The sequence below is a fragment of the Opisthocomus hoazin genome, chromosome 14, assembly GCF_030867145.1.
Source record: "Opisthocomus hoazin isolate bOpiHoa1 chromosome 14, bOpiHoa1.hap1, whole genome shotgun sequence".
In the NCBI taxonomy this organism is placed as follows: domain Eukaryota; kingdom Metazoa; phylum Chordata; class Aves; order Opisthocomiformes; family Opisthocomidae; genus Opisthocomus; species Opisthocomus hoazin.
The window spans coordinates 9,941,567-9,956,032 of NC_134427.1; the positions used below are offsets into that span (position 1 = coordinate 9,941,567).

Sequence of the window (14,466 nt, forward strand, 5' to 3'; positions counted from 1 at the left end):
TCCTCTTCTACCCAAGTTCTGCGCTTGGCTTCGTAACACATTCTGTTATAATTCATGGTAGATGTTCAGAGGGAATTGTTTCTGCCTCAGGTGGTGGTGGCTATACGTTATATTTTTCTTTTTAGATAAAATCAAGTTGCAAAATTTCTGAACAGGAAATACTGTTACTTGATGGATATTGTTCTCTATATAATCTGTAATATCAATGCAGAATGATTGCGAGGTGAATATAAACACGCTCTGTCTCAACTGGTAATTTTATTCATTTTTTATACTGCTGTGAGATGCTGAAAACATATATTGCCACAGCAAATTGTGTTCAGTGCAGTAATCAAATACCAGATTTGTGGGCATAAACACTTGGAATGATGTTTTGAAAGGAACTACACTATAAGTAGGCTTAAATAGGAAATGTTTGTGATTACAGTCTTGCAGTAAAGTTATGTATAAAAACTTACCTTGGAAATTGCTCTATATTAGTAATTTTGTATATTTGTCTTGTGTCCTGTTTATACTTTGAGAAGCCTGAGAGAGTCCACAGCAAATTTAAGGTGGATTTCTTGCAGAGAAACACATAACAGAGACATTAAAGCCCTGTGGATAAGTACGCTTCCAACAATTTTATTAATGACAAAATAACATTTGAGCAACTCTAGCATGCGTATTTCCGATAAGAAATCCTTAGTGACAAAGCCTAGGTCTGCTGAAGAAGCTTTCCAGGCCTTCTCCTGCGCAGCTGGGCTGTCATCTCCCAGGGGCTGCCAGAAGCACGTGTGTGGCCTTGGTGCTGAGAGGTCCCAGGTAGACCCTGGGAAAACTTGCCTGGTTTTCAAGGTGGAACCACTAGAAGAACACTGGAGCACTATTAGCACTTGATTCGTTTGCCAAGTCCTTAGCAAAAAAAGTGGGTATTTTCAACTGTGAAATGAGAAGGAGCCTAGGCTGTAAAAAAACCTCCTTTTGCCATGTATGCAAGCAAAGAGGGTCAGAAAGTTTCTGTGTGGTTAGAAGTGTGGGTTTGAAACTTGGACAAGAGCCCATGCTAAATGTACATCGGAGACATGACCTTGCCTTGGGAGTAAAAAGCTGCGACGGCTTTATATCTAAAGGAGCATGTGTTGTATAGCTACAGTCTCTTTAAATGGCAAATTTCACTTTCTTTCTAATGGAAATAAACAAGTAAAAAGGTGAAGAACTCACTATTACAATCTGCTTCTTGTAAAATCTTGTGAGTGAGCAGATTCCCAGACTGGAGTTCTTCTGTTTGGGAACATTTGTGAAGTATCCAGTGTGTCACTGTGTCCATGTCTCTTCTCAGCGGAGATGCATTCCTCCCAAAGTTCTGTAAAGATAAGTCGAGATTGGCGCTGGCTTATGCAAGAGGTCATTTTCAAGGACAGAAGCGAGAAAAATATACACAAACCCACTTTCTTCTGCAAATGAGATACTGAATTTCTTGCCAGCTTGAGTGTAGCGATGAGTTGGTTCTCGGAGCCTGAATTCGCTTCTGCTGTTAATGATGTGAAGAACACAGAAGTGAATCTGAAAATGCCCATAGCAAGATCTGTTAGAGTTACTGAACCAGAACCTCCTTCACTCTGAGACAGAGGATGCAAAAATTTCCAGACAGAAGACAGCTTTAAAAGCAAGCAGTATTGGAAATATGCAACTCGCAGACGTTGTGGTATGGTCTCAGAGGTGGTTTAAGCTTTCCTTTAGGGTTAAAGCTGGCATCTTTCAAGCCAAGGACATTTACCAAGCTGAAGTTACAGAGCTGCTCTGAGGAGCTGGTTGCAGTCTTGGCTGGAAGGCTACCTATGGCTTCATAATTAGTTTTGCATCCAGTTCTGCCCTGAATTGCATTGCTGAAATTCCTATGACTTCATTAGGGTTGACTGGGTTTAACTAAGGCATTATTTGCCCTAAGTCAAAAATTTGCTGAATGTTGGAGGTTCAGTAATTAAAGGTGTGTTTACAGGAAATAATACAGGCAGAACGGCAGCAGATCAACAGTTCCCAAATCAGAGCTGCAGCCACATGGGAGAGAGAAGTGGACTGTGACAAAACATCAGGGTTGCCATCCTGCAGTGTTACGGGAGCAGGTGAAGCAATTCTGAGCTTTCCAGAAGCAAACGCTATGGTCAGGAGAGGAACTTGAGGTTGGCCTTTTCCTTGGTAATGATGCTCGTCCCAAATTAATCCCCCGGAGAACACTGCAAGATGTTTTTGTACATCTGTCACTTGCATTCGCTAAGTCACCAAGAACTGTTGCTGCCTCTTGCTGTCCTCCTTGCTCTTCCAGCAGGGCTCCTGATGCACCATGCTCCTGGAGACAGCCCCCACTGGCAGAGCTCCTGCCCCTGTGCAACCCCAGCCCCTCCACCCATCCATCCATCTGTCCATCCACCCTCCCATCCATCCATCCACCCACCATGCATCTGTCCATTCATCCATCTATCTGTCCATCCATCCATCTACCCACCCACCATCCATCCATCCACCCATCCACCCACCATCCATCTGTCCATCCATTCATCCACCCACCCACCATCCATCTGCCCATCCATTCATCTATCCATCTGCCCATCCATCCATCTACTCACCCACCATCCATCCATCCACCCATCCATCCATCCATCCACCCACCATCCATCTCTCCATCCATCCATCCATCCACCCGCCATCCATCTGTCCATCCATTCATCTATCCATCTGTCCATTCATCCATCCACCCACCCACCATCCATCCACCTGTCCATCCGTCCATCCACCCATCCTCCCTCCCATCCACCCACCCACCATCCATCTGTCCATCCATCCATCCACCCACCCACCATTCATCCATCCATCCACCCACCCACCATCCATCCATCCGCCTGTCCATTCGTCCATCCACCCATCCTCCCTCCCTCCCATCCACCCACCCACCCACCCACCATCCATCCATCCATCCATCCATCCATCTGTCCATCCATTCATCTATCCATCTGTCCATTCATCCATCCACCCACCCACCATCCATCCACCTGTCCATCCGTCCATCCACCCATCCTCCCTCCCATCCACCCACCCACCATCCATCTGTCCATCCATCCATCCACCCACCCACCATTCATCCATCCATCCACCCACCCACCATCCATCCATCCGCCTGTCCATTCGTCCATCCACCCATCCTCCCTCCCTCCCATCCACCCACCCACCCACCCACCATCCATCCATCCATCCATCCATCCATCCATCCATCCACACACCCACCGTCCATGTGTCCATCCATCATCCATCCGTCTTGCCCCCCTTACAGCCTTGTGGGCCCAGAGACCACGCCCCTTCCCTCTAAACCCCGCCCCTTTCACCTTCGACCCCCCGCTCCGGGAGCCGCCCCCTCCTCTAGCCCCGCCCGCCGCGAGTTGCCCTCCCCGCTGCTGCCCCTGGGCGCATGCGCACAGGCCCGGCGGCCCGCCATGTTGGCGCGGGTGGTGACGCGCGGTGCCGGGAGGCGGGGCCAGGCGGCGGCGGGCGGGCCGGCGCGGGGAGTGGGGTCGCGCTCGGGACTTTGGGAACGCTCCGGAGCGGGGCCCGCGGCCGGGGCCGGGCAGCCGCGGCCCGCAGGTGAGAGGGGTGCGCGGGGGGCGCTCCCCGGTGCTGCCCCGCTCAGAGTCCCGAGGGGGCCGGGGGCCCCGTGTGCTGCGGGGCCTGCGCGGCCGGGGGTCGTGGGCCGGCCGGGGGGGAGCGGGCCGCCCTCTGTGAGCGGTGCGGGTCCGGGGGGGGCTCCGGTTCTGCAAGGGGGCTGCGCTGCGGCCCGGGGGAAGGGAGGCTGTGTGGAGCGGGGGGCTCCCTGCGTGCGGGAGGGGACGGGGCTGCCCAGGGTGCGCGGGGGGGGCAGCGTGTTGCGGTGGGGGGAGACCCGGTTTGTGAGGGGCGCGGAGAGCGGGTGCCCGCGTTGCAGCCGGGGGTACCGCACGGGGGGGCGAGGCAGAGCGTGCCGTGGGGAGGGGGAGGCTGGCGGGGGTCTCACAGGGAGGGGCTCCCGGGTGGGAACCGCCGGGGACACCGCAGGGCTGCCCGGCTGGGGGGGTCCCAGCGGGCGGTTCCCTGCGGGGCCGGGCCCGGGTGCGGTGTGCCTGTCCGGAGAAGTGAGTTCAGCCCCCACGCTCCAGGCGTTGCTTCGCAGCCATCGCAGTCGCGTCCTGCCCCCCCGCGCCTTGCTGCTCGCCGCTGGGTGCTGTTCCCTGGCCCCTGGCAGGCCGGTGAGCTCTGGGTGCAGAACGGAGTTTTGGGGGTTAGTTCTGAGATGCAGCCATTAGAAACGGGAATGTGACTGCAGGCTGGAATTAACTTGCCGGTTTGCTCTTCTCGCTGCTCGCATAAAATTTAGGCCAAGCTCTGTTTTCACTGGGCACTGTTCGGGACGTTCCGCCTCCGCGTGAAAAGTGCGATGTTAACTGGAGAGACCTTGGCGTCCGGGCTCGAGTCCTTTGTACAGTTCGGGAGGTGCAGGGTGCACATCTTCTTCAGTTTTGTATGGCAGAGGCGTTGGATGTTCGGAGTGTTAAGGAAACTGATGCTGACCTGGACCTGCTGTGAAGTCTGCAGCAGAAAAATCTCCCTTACCCATTTAAATATGGCTCATGCGTTTGAATAGAATGCCACAGAGGAGTCTTCCTTGTTCTTTCCCCAGCGAGCTAGGCATGGAGATAATGCTAATGAAGAGCCTTCAGGGCACTCTCTCCACTTGTCTGATTTCATGGTAAAGCCTGTTCTGCAATCCCATTTAATACTAGAATACGCTGCAGAGTGTTGATAGTAAAAAAAAGTTTGGGTAGTAACTAGGATTAAATGCTATCCTGAATGCACTTCTTGTGATCTCTTTGATTCTGTGATTTTCAAAATTGTGCTTCTAAACATTTTCCTTTACTTCTGAAGTTCAAAAAAATTGTACTGAGCTGCCAGCACAAATTAGCATGCTGCTCTGCTTCAAAGAAGCAAAACTGTTTCTAGTGAGCCTTGGCTTGACACCAGGTGTCAAAAACGAATTAGTGACTTTGCCCCAGCCAGCATTTTTTTTTTTTTTTTATTTTAAAGTGTTGCTTCTGCTCTTCTGTAAAAGATTCACTGAACTGAAAGTCATCTGAGGCCATGGTTCAACTGTGCCTAATCTGTAGCAGTAATGGTGGCTTGGGGAATTCTGTGACTTGCGGTGTCACTGGCACAGCTTTTGGTGATACCGGGCAAGAAGCAGATCAGCAAACTTACCCAGCCAGAAAAAAAAGGGTCATGCACAGACTCCCTGATCCAGTTTGCAGTGCAGTCCCACAAACAATAGGACAGCGTGTCTGTGGGGAGATGATGAGCCCTGGGATCATCTCAGACAGCCTGTGAGGCTTTGGCTCGCTCCAAGCAGGGCTGAGCGGGGTGAAGCAGAGAAGGGAGTATGTTCAGCTGATATCGTGACAGAGGCCACGTGTGAGATTGGCGAATCCTTTATTATGCACTAAGGGGGCTCGCAGGGGAAGCGAAATGTAGCTGCTGCTGCAGAAGGGGCTCTGGTGCTGGTACGTGAACTGGCTAGAAGCACAGTGGGATTGAGCATGCAAAGTAAAGCCTTGCTTCTTCCCCTTGAATTCTAGTAACCTTAAATGTAGCTTTTTTCTTTTGTTTTGCAACAAGCTGAAAAAAGTGTTGGCATTTCTAAAAAAAAAAAAAAAAAAAAGAAAAAAAGAAAATCAACAAACTATCTCATGTTGAGTGTATCTCAGTGTAACGTGATACTTTTATGTGTTTCTTTGACAGTGGCGATCAAGCCCGGGATGCCTGTATCTAAAGGCGTAACCTCTGCTGTCTGAATTAACAGTTCCAATGATGTTACCTCAAGGGCTGTATGTTCTTAGTGTGGTCCAGCTATTAGAAAGGGGTAATTAGTTCACACTACAAAGAAACATGTTGGTAGAGACTCCAAATGAATTTGCAGTGTGTTCTGCTAGGAGTGTTTTTGCTACCACTGCTGTATCATCTCCACAAATGCCACAAGCACAGCTGTCAGAAATGCTCTTGTTTTTCATGGTTGTTATATTGCCGCAGTAGCTGTGATGCTTAGTACATGGCGCTTTTTTTCTTTACTCTCTTAGTTGATACATCTGTGCTGGCAAAACTTTCTCGGAAACTGCACTATGGCAAAAATGAAGAATTACGAAGCATTTGTTTTAATGCAGCCTCAGAGTATTTGGTGTTTGGCTGTTTCACCTTATCAATAGTACAAAACTTTTCGAATGACTCTTAATAGCTTATGAAAGTTGACTTTGATGGCCTCGGGCTAGGTTCGCAGGGATAGATGCCTTTATCGTAGATCTGGCGTAGTGTATATGGATGTCAGTGTGAGTGGGAGGTAAAAGCTGGAATAGACAGGACAACATATGTTCTGCTTTCCTTTCAAGGCCCTCTACTTTCAGCTTTTTTTAATTCTCGCAGCTGTATTGCATTGTAAGAGTACTGGATGGAAACATTTTTATGGTTTTCTTTTTAACTATTTGTGATGTAACAGGTTTCTAAAGATTGGGATGTTAGAGCTTTATGGATAAATTTAAAATGCTAGCATGGAAGAAGCTTTTCTTAGTATATTTGCTATCCTTAAGCAAAGTGTCTTTGCTTAAATACTTCCTAGTTTTTCAATGTTAGGTAGTAGTCTATGGAGGAAGAGGCATACTTTGAGAGGGCATTCAGGGTAATTGATAAATTTGCCGGTTTCATCTGAATTATTTTCATAAAACTCTGTCTCTAAGGGTTTTACACAGCAGTGTGTGTTTCAGGGTGAAGGTGTGCCTGTGCCATGTAGTGTGGATAGCCTGTGTCATGCGTCAGGGGGTCTGGCAAGGGAACTAAGCTGTAAGCGCCTTGTGATGGGAGATCCAGGGAACTGCAGTGTGTGGCTTGGTGTGGGTGTCAGGAGTGTTTCAGAAGTGGATTTCTTGAAGATATCTTTTGGATTATGAGGTAGGAAGAGATCTGTTTGCACCGGAGAGGAGCTTGCAAGCTGAGACAAAATTGAAGTCTGACTCCTTTAATTGGCCTGTGTGTTTCAGAAGACTGACAGTAAGAGAATTCAAAAGATTTCCCATGTTCAGTGTCCTATAACGAATTTGGTGTCTTCCATGCCTGTTTTGAGAAACTGTTTTTAAGTGAACCAGTACTAATCTTTTGAAGAATGCACCAGCTACTGATGTGTGTTGTCAATATTTTAGCTTTAAAGTTGCTGTGGGAAATACATCATTTTGTTTCCTTTTTTGACAACAGTGCTTTGTTGTAGATCCTAATGACATTGGTCATATGATTTCTTGGGGCTTTTGTTTTGAATTCTTCTTTGTGATTGATGCAGCTGCTTGGTGGTGTGTTCTGTAGTTGTGAAATGTGAGAGATTTGTTCGGCGATGCCAACACGCTCTCCTTTTTAAAGCGATTCTGCTTGGTTTCTTTAATATGAAATATTCAAAATATGAGAAAGCTTGTGTACAGGTGAAAGTAGAAATGAAAATAGATTGTGAACAGAAGTTTTACTTTTGAACAAGTTCTCGGAGCTTTTGCCCCAACTTGTAGTTGCTTAAATTTTGGGAAAAGCTTAAAACCTGTTTCCATTCCATACTACAGAGCATCAGTCTTGCCAGGTGCCCCATGCCTACCTGAGCTGTCAGGTTATGTGTTCTACTGCTCCTTTCCAAGGGACCCTGCTCTGGAGAGGTGCCTGGGCAGTGGTGCACATGGAACACTATCGACAGGGCAGAACTGTCAATGTTTTCTTGTGCAGGTGTGGATGGGACCAGAAGTGGAACTGGCTATCAGTAGCCAAAGCAGCAGGACTATTTACCCACCATGTCAGGCAGCTTCCTATGGCTCCTTCTGTCTAGTGGCAAACGTACTGGTTTGTCCGAGCTCTCGAAGTTGCTTTATTTGCCAGAAGGTGGGAGTTATCAGCTGCTTTAGGACAGAGGTCCTGTCTAAGCTGTTCCACCTTGCTAGAAGAAAAACGGTCAGCACAAAGCATGTGGGAATGTGTTGCACAGGTCTCAAGATTAAAACTGGGGAAGGGTTGATGCAAGTGCCTTTCTAAGCTTTGCGGACTTAAAAGTAAGTGTTTTCACAGGTACTGTGGTGCTCAGCATCTCAACGTCTTAGTCCTTCTGTGAATGGAAATTTCTGTCTTTGCAGCGAAGTGAGGGAAGAACGTTGTTCCTTTTATTGTTGGTGAGAAAAATGAACTGAGAGGGCCAATTCTGTCCATCTGTATTATTCAGAAACTGCAGACCAAGATTTAGCAACATGACTAATGAAACTGTGGTACATTGTAAATGAGCTTGACTACAGCTCCGTGTGGTCAAGTGCAAACAGTTGTGATGAAGGTGAGGTTCCATGTCATGAAAAAAATAAAGCGAATTTTTGACACGTAGGAGTGATAACGATGGAATGTTAAGAGAGAATCCTGTAGGCTGAAGAAAGCAAGGATGAACACATGAATTTCAACCCAGTTCTTTTTTCATCATTGTTTTTTGGGGTCCCCGTGTGAGTGGTCTGTTCTAGTTTCAAGTTGAATATGTTCCATGTGCATTTCATTTAGCGTTGTGGGAACTCTGATTCTTTTGAATAACTGACCTTATCTGATAATGCTAATGTGAAATATCCAGCAGTATGTTAAGATGATGATCTGAAATATCCAGCAGGCTTTTACTGTACTGGCACAAAACACAGCTCTCTAACATTGAAGCTCTATTTCTGTTATACGTTGTTGTAGCGTATTTTCTACATATTGAAGTAATTCTGTAAGAAATAAACACGAAACATTTCTTGTAAATTTTAAACTGACTCATAAACCTGTTATGGATTGAAAATTAATCAGAAGGTTCACTCTCGGAGGGCAAAATCTGATGCTGGAGGCTTTGGAGACTGTTTGGGGCTGTGGGTACCTCATATGATGCGTCTCTGGGTGGTCCTGCCTTGTGCCCCTGACTACCTGCTGCAGCTCCCTTGGCAGAGCTAACGCTTGCGTGATTGCAGGGTGATTTCTTTCATGCTGCTTATCTCATGGGAAACTAACCCACTCAGTGATGCTTTTATCAGTTTGCAAACTCGCCCTGTGGCTACACCTTGCTTTGCTCTCACAGGTAGAGGCAGGAATGGTGTGTGTGGAGGTGAGCGGAGGGCAAGCAGGACTGCTTCTCTCAGCAGATGCTGGGGATGGAGCAGCAAACTCTGTGCTGCAGGACTGGGGCAGTGCTCCCGCTTCAGACTAGTCATGTTTCCAGATGCCTTTGAAGACATGTTCCTGGGACTGCTGTTCTCCAGCTAGCTTTCCACCTGTGTAGGAGCTGCATGATCTGCATGAAGTCCTGCTTTCAGTAGAATCTTTACATGAAAGCATGAATTCTGTGCTACAGTAATGTAGGGGGAAAGCTTTTGTCTCCGCTGTGGAGGAATTGAAGCCCTGGCCTGCATCCTGCTCACAGATATTATCTGGTTTCTGAAGGAAGCCGGGATGGAGAAGTGGGTTGCTCCTCTGCCAGGTCAACTGTTGGCTTCTCAATGCCTGACTCTCAAGTAGCTTCCCTGTTACGAAACAGGCAGGGTTCTGGGCAAGTTTATGGCTGCCCACAGATTTTGAGTAGAACAGAGGAAGTGAGTAGCACATCCGTTATTTAAAGAAAGCCACGAGTGGCACTAGAATCGTACAGACGTTGGCATGTATTCTGTATATATATATGCTTTTTTAGAAGCTGATTATCCACACAGCGCCAGAGTTGTAGAAGACTTGTATTAATAGTTTATCCCCGCCTCCCTTCCCTGATGATCTTTCTGCTTGCTGCTGGTGAGTAACTTTTTAAGTAGTAGCAACTAGAAGTTACAAAATACACATATGTGGTAGTATTGTTGTCACTTATTAGCAACTTCATTTTATTGTCTGTGTATCTTGGAAGCTTTTAACAGGAACAGAATGTACCCAGTTGTGTTCTCTTTAATGTTGAATTTGTAATTTAGCAGTGATGTTGTTATATCTAGAAATTTAAGCTGGGCTCTTGTGTTTGCTGTTGTAAGTTTTTTTTTGTGCAGTGGAATTAAAGTATTTCCATCAGGGTATATGCCCTATGAGATATATTTTATATAAACTAAAGACTTTGCAAGCTTACACTTGCAAATTCAAACTGGAATTCATCAATTAAACACTTGAGCTACAAAAGAAGCAAAGGATAAATCAGGTAATTTGGCAATATTGAATCTGAATTTACTAGATTGCTCGAGTTGCCTTACGTTGCTCCCTCGGTGGCTATGCAAATCAGACCAGTCTCTCGGGGCTGCTCATATTTGTCACAGAGGAGTAACGGTAAATGCGTAAGCATTCTCTGTTCTTGATTAGACTTGGGCAATATAAAACGCTGACATCTTTAATGGCAGAAGGGCTAGTGTGGGCAGTTCTGTAATCCGGGTGAGACTTGGTGCCAGATTTTCCCTCTGAGTCTGAAAATTTTGTCCTTAATGCCTAAATAGGGAGTTTTGTTATTTAAAGGAGAGCAGTGATGAGATGAGAATGATACCAGCTCTCTTGGAGTTGGTGGAGGTGCCACTGACTCAGTTGTCCTAGTGACGGTGGTAGTATCGCATGCTGTGAGAGAGCCTGGCCTGCGTCTTTGCAAGTAGGCTAATCTTTTTCAAAATGGTTTAGTAGCTTATCTTAGTGTAAGTTTGAATACGTGGAAGAGTTTGCAGTGAGGCTCTAAATGGACCATGATACAGCTCCCCTAGCATCTCCTTTTAGCAGGGAGATAGAGACCCAGAGGCTGGGTTTTTTTTTTGTTTCCTACCACAATTCCTTAATTTTATTTTTGTCTTTATTAATAAAACAGTCTTGCTGAGCTGTATACCTGATGGTGTGGACTTCTAGAAAGTTTGTTATTTGGTGGCTGATGTTAAAATTTTAGGATTTCATACTTAACACTTTTTTTAAAGAAAATTTTAATCAATAATGAGAAACTATGCTGTATAAATTTTAATGAGTACATCTAACTTATATTAATACTATCCTATCTAGTCTATCCTCTCGATTTTTTTCCTGTAAAAATGATGGTTCTATTTAAGAGCCACAGCGATGGACAAAGACCTTGGTGTGCTAGTGCTTCACATGTGCAGACCAAAAAGGCAGTTTCTGTTCCCAAAACTTGTTATGCAGCTGTAGTCTTTCTTCCACCTGTTATTTTTGTGGGGTTTTTGTGTGGTGGTGGGTGGAGTGAGTACAGCAGAATAACAAAATGGTTAACAGCGTAGGCAGCATCTTAGTAAGCTTGTAGTCTAACTTTAGCTTATGGTGGTAGCATTTTTATCTTCCAAAACTTGTAGCCCTAAGGCAACATGAGAGATTTTACCAGCATCTCTTGCCTTTCTTCAAGGGCAAAGACTGGCATGCTGTGTTACTATGGGTGCTCATGTGGCTGTTCCTGCTCCTGGAGCTCTTCTCTGAGAGCTAGGGGAAATTATTTCCCTGGAAAGGGGAGCAAATGTAAGCAAGACTTGCCCACAACTCGAATTCAAAATTTGTTCCTTGGGTGATGACGAGTGTGCCAAGAGCCCTGGTTTCTTTTGGGGTGCTGGCAGGGGTTGCTTGTCTGGTTTTGCTGTTGGCCATCATTTGTTGTTTGTAGAAGGAGTAAATATTTCAGTGAGGGGGCTGTAAACCTTACCTCTGGCAGCTGAGACAAATTATCTTAGCTGTTCTGCAGAATGCCAACCAAAATAAGCTGAGATGGTTTAAACAGCCTAAATAATCACTCTTTGTATCAGTTGATCCTGAGTAAATGGGTTAGAAAGTACTTAAGAGCAGCTCAGCTGGTAGCCTTCTGGCAGAGGGCAGGAGCAAGCAGCTGAGGGTGCTGAGCTTTTCTGTGACACAGTTGTATCTGGAAGAGGAGATCCAAACCCATGGCAGAGGTTCACAAGCCAAAAGGCTGCTTGAAATGTGACTTCTGCCCTGCAAATAACCCTGTGATGATGGATGAAGTAAGAGAGTTGCAGTTCATGGTCCTCGCAGAGAATGAGTGGATTTTCTGGTTAGGCTGTAGTGATGTGCTGGTGTGGGGTGGAAGAAGTGGTTAAATTTAGGCCTGGTTTCTGGGGCTGCAGGGGATGGCAGCACTCTTCCAACAGCACTGCCAGGCACCATGGGACCTGGCATGGGGTTGCTGCACTGTGGTGCAAGTGTCCTGTCTTCCCCGCATGCGTACAGAAAAGTCCATGCTATTGTCATATCCAGCTCCCATTACTCGTTAAGATTGTGTTTTGGTTTGGCCTGGATAAATGCCAGGTGCCCACCAAAACCCCTCTATCACTGCCCCTTCCTCAGCTGGGCAGGGGAGAGGAAATATGATGAAAGGCTCGAGACAAGGACAGAGAGATCACTCACCAATTACTGTCACGGACAGAACGACTGAACTTGGGGAGAACAGGGAGTTTAATTCATCACCAATCAAATCAGATGAGGATAGAGAGACATAAATCCAGATCTTAAAACACCTCCTCCCACCCCTCCCTTCTACCCGGGCTCAGCTTCATTCCTGTTTCTCTACCTCCTGCCCCCCAAGCAGCACAGGGCGGGTGGAGAATGGGGGTTACGGTCAGTTCATCACATGTTGTCCCTGCCACTCCTTCCTCCTCAGGGGGAGGACTCCTCACACTCTTCCCCTGCTCCAGTATGAGGTCTCTCTCACAGGAGACAGCTTTCCACAAACTTCTCCAAAGTTAGTCCTTCCCGTGGGCTGCAGCTCTTCATGAACTGCCCCTGCATGGGTCCTTCCCATGGTGTGCAGTCCTTCAGGAACAGGCTGCTCCAGCGTGGGTCCCCCATGTAGTCACAAGCCATGTCTGCAAACCTGCTCTGGCGTGGGCTCCTCTCTTCACAGGTCCGCAGGAGCCTGCTCCATCACGGGGCTCCCCACAGGGTCAGAGTTTCCTTCAGGCATCCCCCTGCTCCGGTGTGGGGTCCCTTCCATGGGCTGCAGGTGGGGATCTGCTCCACCGTGGACCTCCGTGGACTGCAGGGGGAAAACCTGTCTCGCCATGTTCTTCATCATGAGCTGCAAGGGAAGGCTCTCTGCTCTGGCATCTCGAGCACCTCCTCCCCCCCCCCTCGTTTTTGACTGACCTTGGTGTCTGCAGAGGTGTTTCTCTCACATAGTCTCCTCTCTCCTCACAACCGTTTCACTGCTGGTTTTTTTTTTTCCCCTTCTTAAATATGTTATCACAGAGGCGCTACCACTGCCGCAGATTGGCTTGGCCTTGGCCAGCAGCGGGTCTGTCTTAGAGCCAGCTGGCACTGGCTCTACCAGACATGGGGGAAGCTTCTCGCAGCTTCTCACAGATGCCACCCCTACAGCCCCCCCACTACCAAAACCTTGCCACGCAAACCCATAACAGATTGTTTATACATTAGTAAAATTAATGGTAGGAGGCAGTTGGGACGGAAGAAGAGAATGTGCGAGAGAAGGGGTTGCATGGCAACACTTTACAGTCCCGAACATGGAGTCAAGGATAAATAATGGTGGAAAAAGAAATGGGAGGAGGAAAAAATGAGTGGGCTGGAGGCAAAAATGCTATCTTTGTGTTGACTTTATTGTTTCAGTGCCATCCCAGATGCGTCTAACAAGTCTGACATTGTTGGAGATTTCCGTTACTGAGAGCCTTGCACAAGGCCCTCCACTGTAGTGCTGGTGTGTGTCGCCGGAGTAGCCTGACACGGCTTTGCGGGGATGCACGTTGTGCAAAACGCTCTGGCAGGGGACGGTGGGAAGCCTGCATCTTGCTGCCAGTTTTAGAGGGCTTCTTGCCGCCAGAAACTCCTTTCTAACTTCTTGTCATTCTGGCTTTCTTCACCAAAACGGCCTGTGTAAGAGCCTTCCTGATGGAATGTCATTCCTGACACATCAGTATTTTAATTCTGGATGGCTGCCGTGGATAGATGTGCATATATAAAAAGCAAAATGATTTGACACATTTCAAGGAGGAATATCAGAAGGAAGAAAGCTTCATGAAATAAGATTGTGGTAGCCTCTCTAATTTTCAGGTAACTCATTTGTTTTGGTTAAGAAGTTTGAATGTCCCATAGTGATTCTTATCTGCTACTATTGGTTAACTTGTGGTTTCCTATGTGATTTTCTTGTTAGTATTGTTGTATTGTTTTAACTGGATGAGTAACTTCAGGTTGGTGAGGACTTGTAATTGAAAAAATAGTGTTCATTCATTGAATTATCGAAGTGACCTTCACTTATTGGTGCCAGCTGATTGTGAGAATAGGAGCTGCCAAGTATAATGCTCAGTTTTTTTCTTTTCTGAGACGAAACGCAGAGGAAGCAAATATCAGCAGCATTGTTGCCAGCGTTTCCTCACTCTGCTTTATGTTAGAATGAATGAAAGAAATGACTGCCATTGCAGATGATGATAC

General features: G+C 47.0%; 1 protein-coding gene across 4 annotated transcripts in view; it reads left to right on the plus strand.

The window, feature by feature from the left end:
- Nucleotides 1-3,528: 3,528 nt before the first annotated feature.
- The window catches only part of KLHL13 (kelch like family member 13), an 88,860-nt gene continuing 77,922 nt past the window's right edge, over nt 3,529-14,466 (plus strand). The window contains exon 1 of one of the 4 annotated variants that reach the window (XM_075435457.1): nt 3,529-3,612. The gene's annotated coding sequence lies outside the window, so the exon portion shown is untranslated. Of the gene's footprint in view, nt 3,613-13,876; nt 14,089-14,466 lie in introns of those variants that run through there. The other 3 variants (XM_075435462.1, XM_075435461.1, XM_075435458.1) reach the window with 3 other exon arrangements.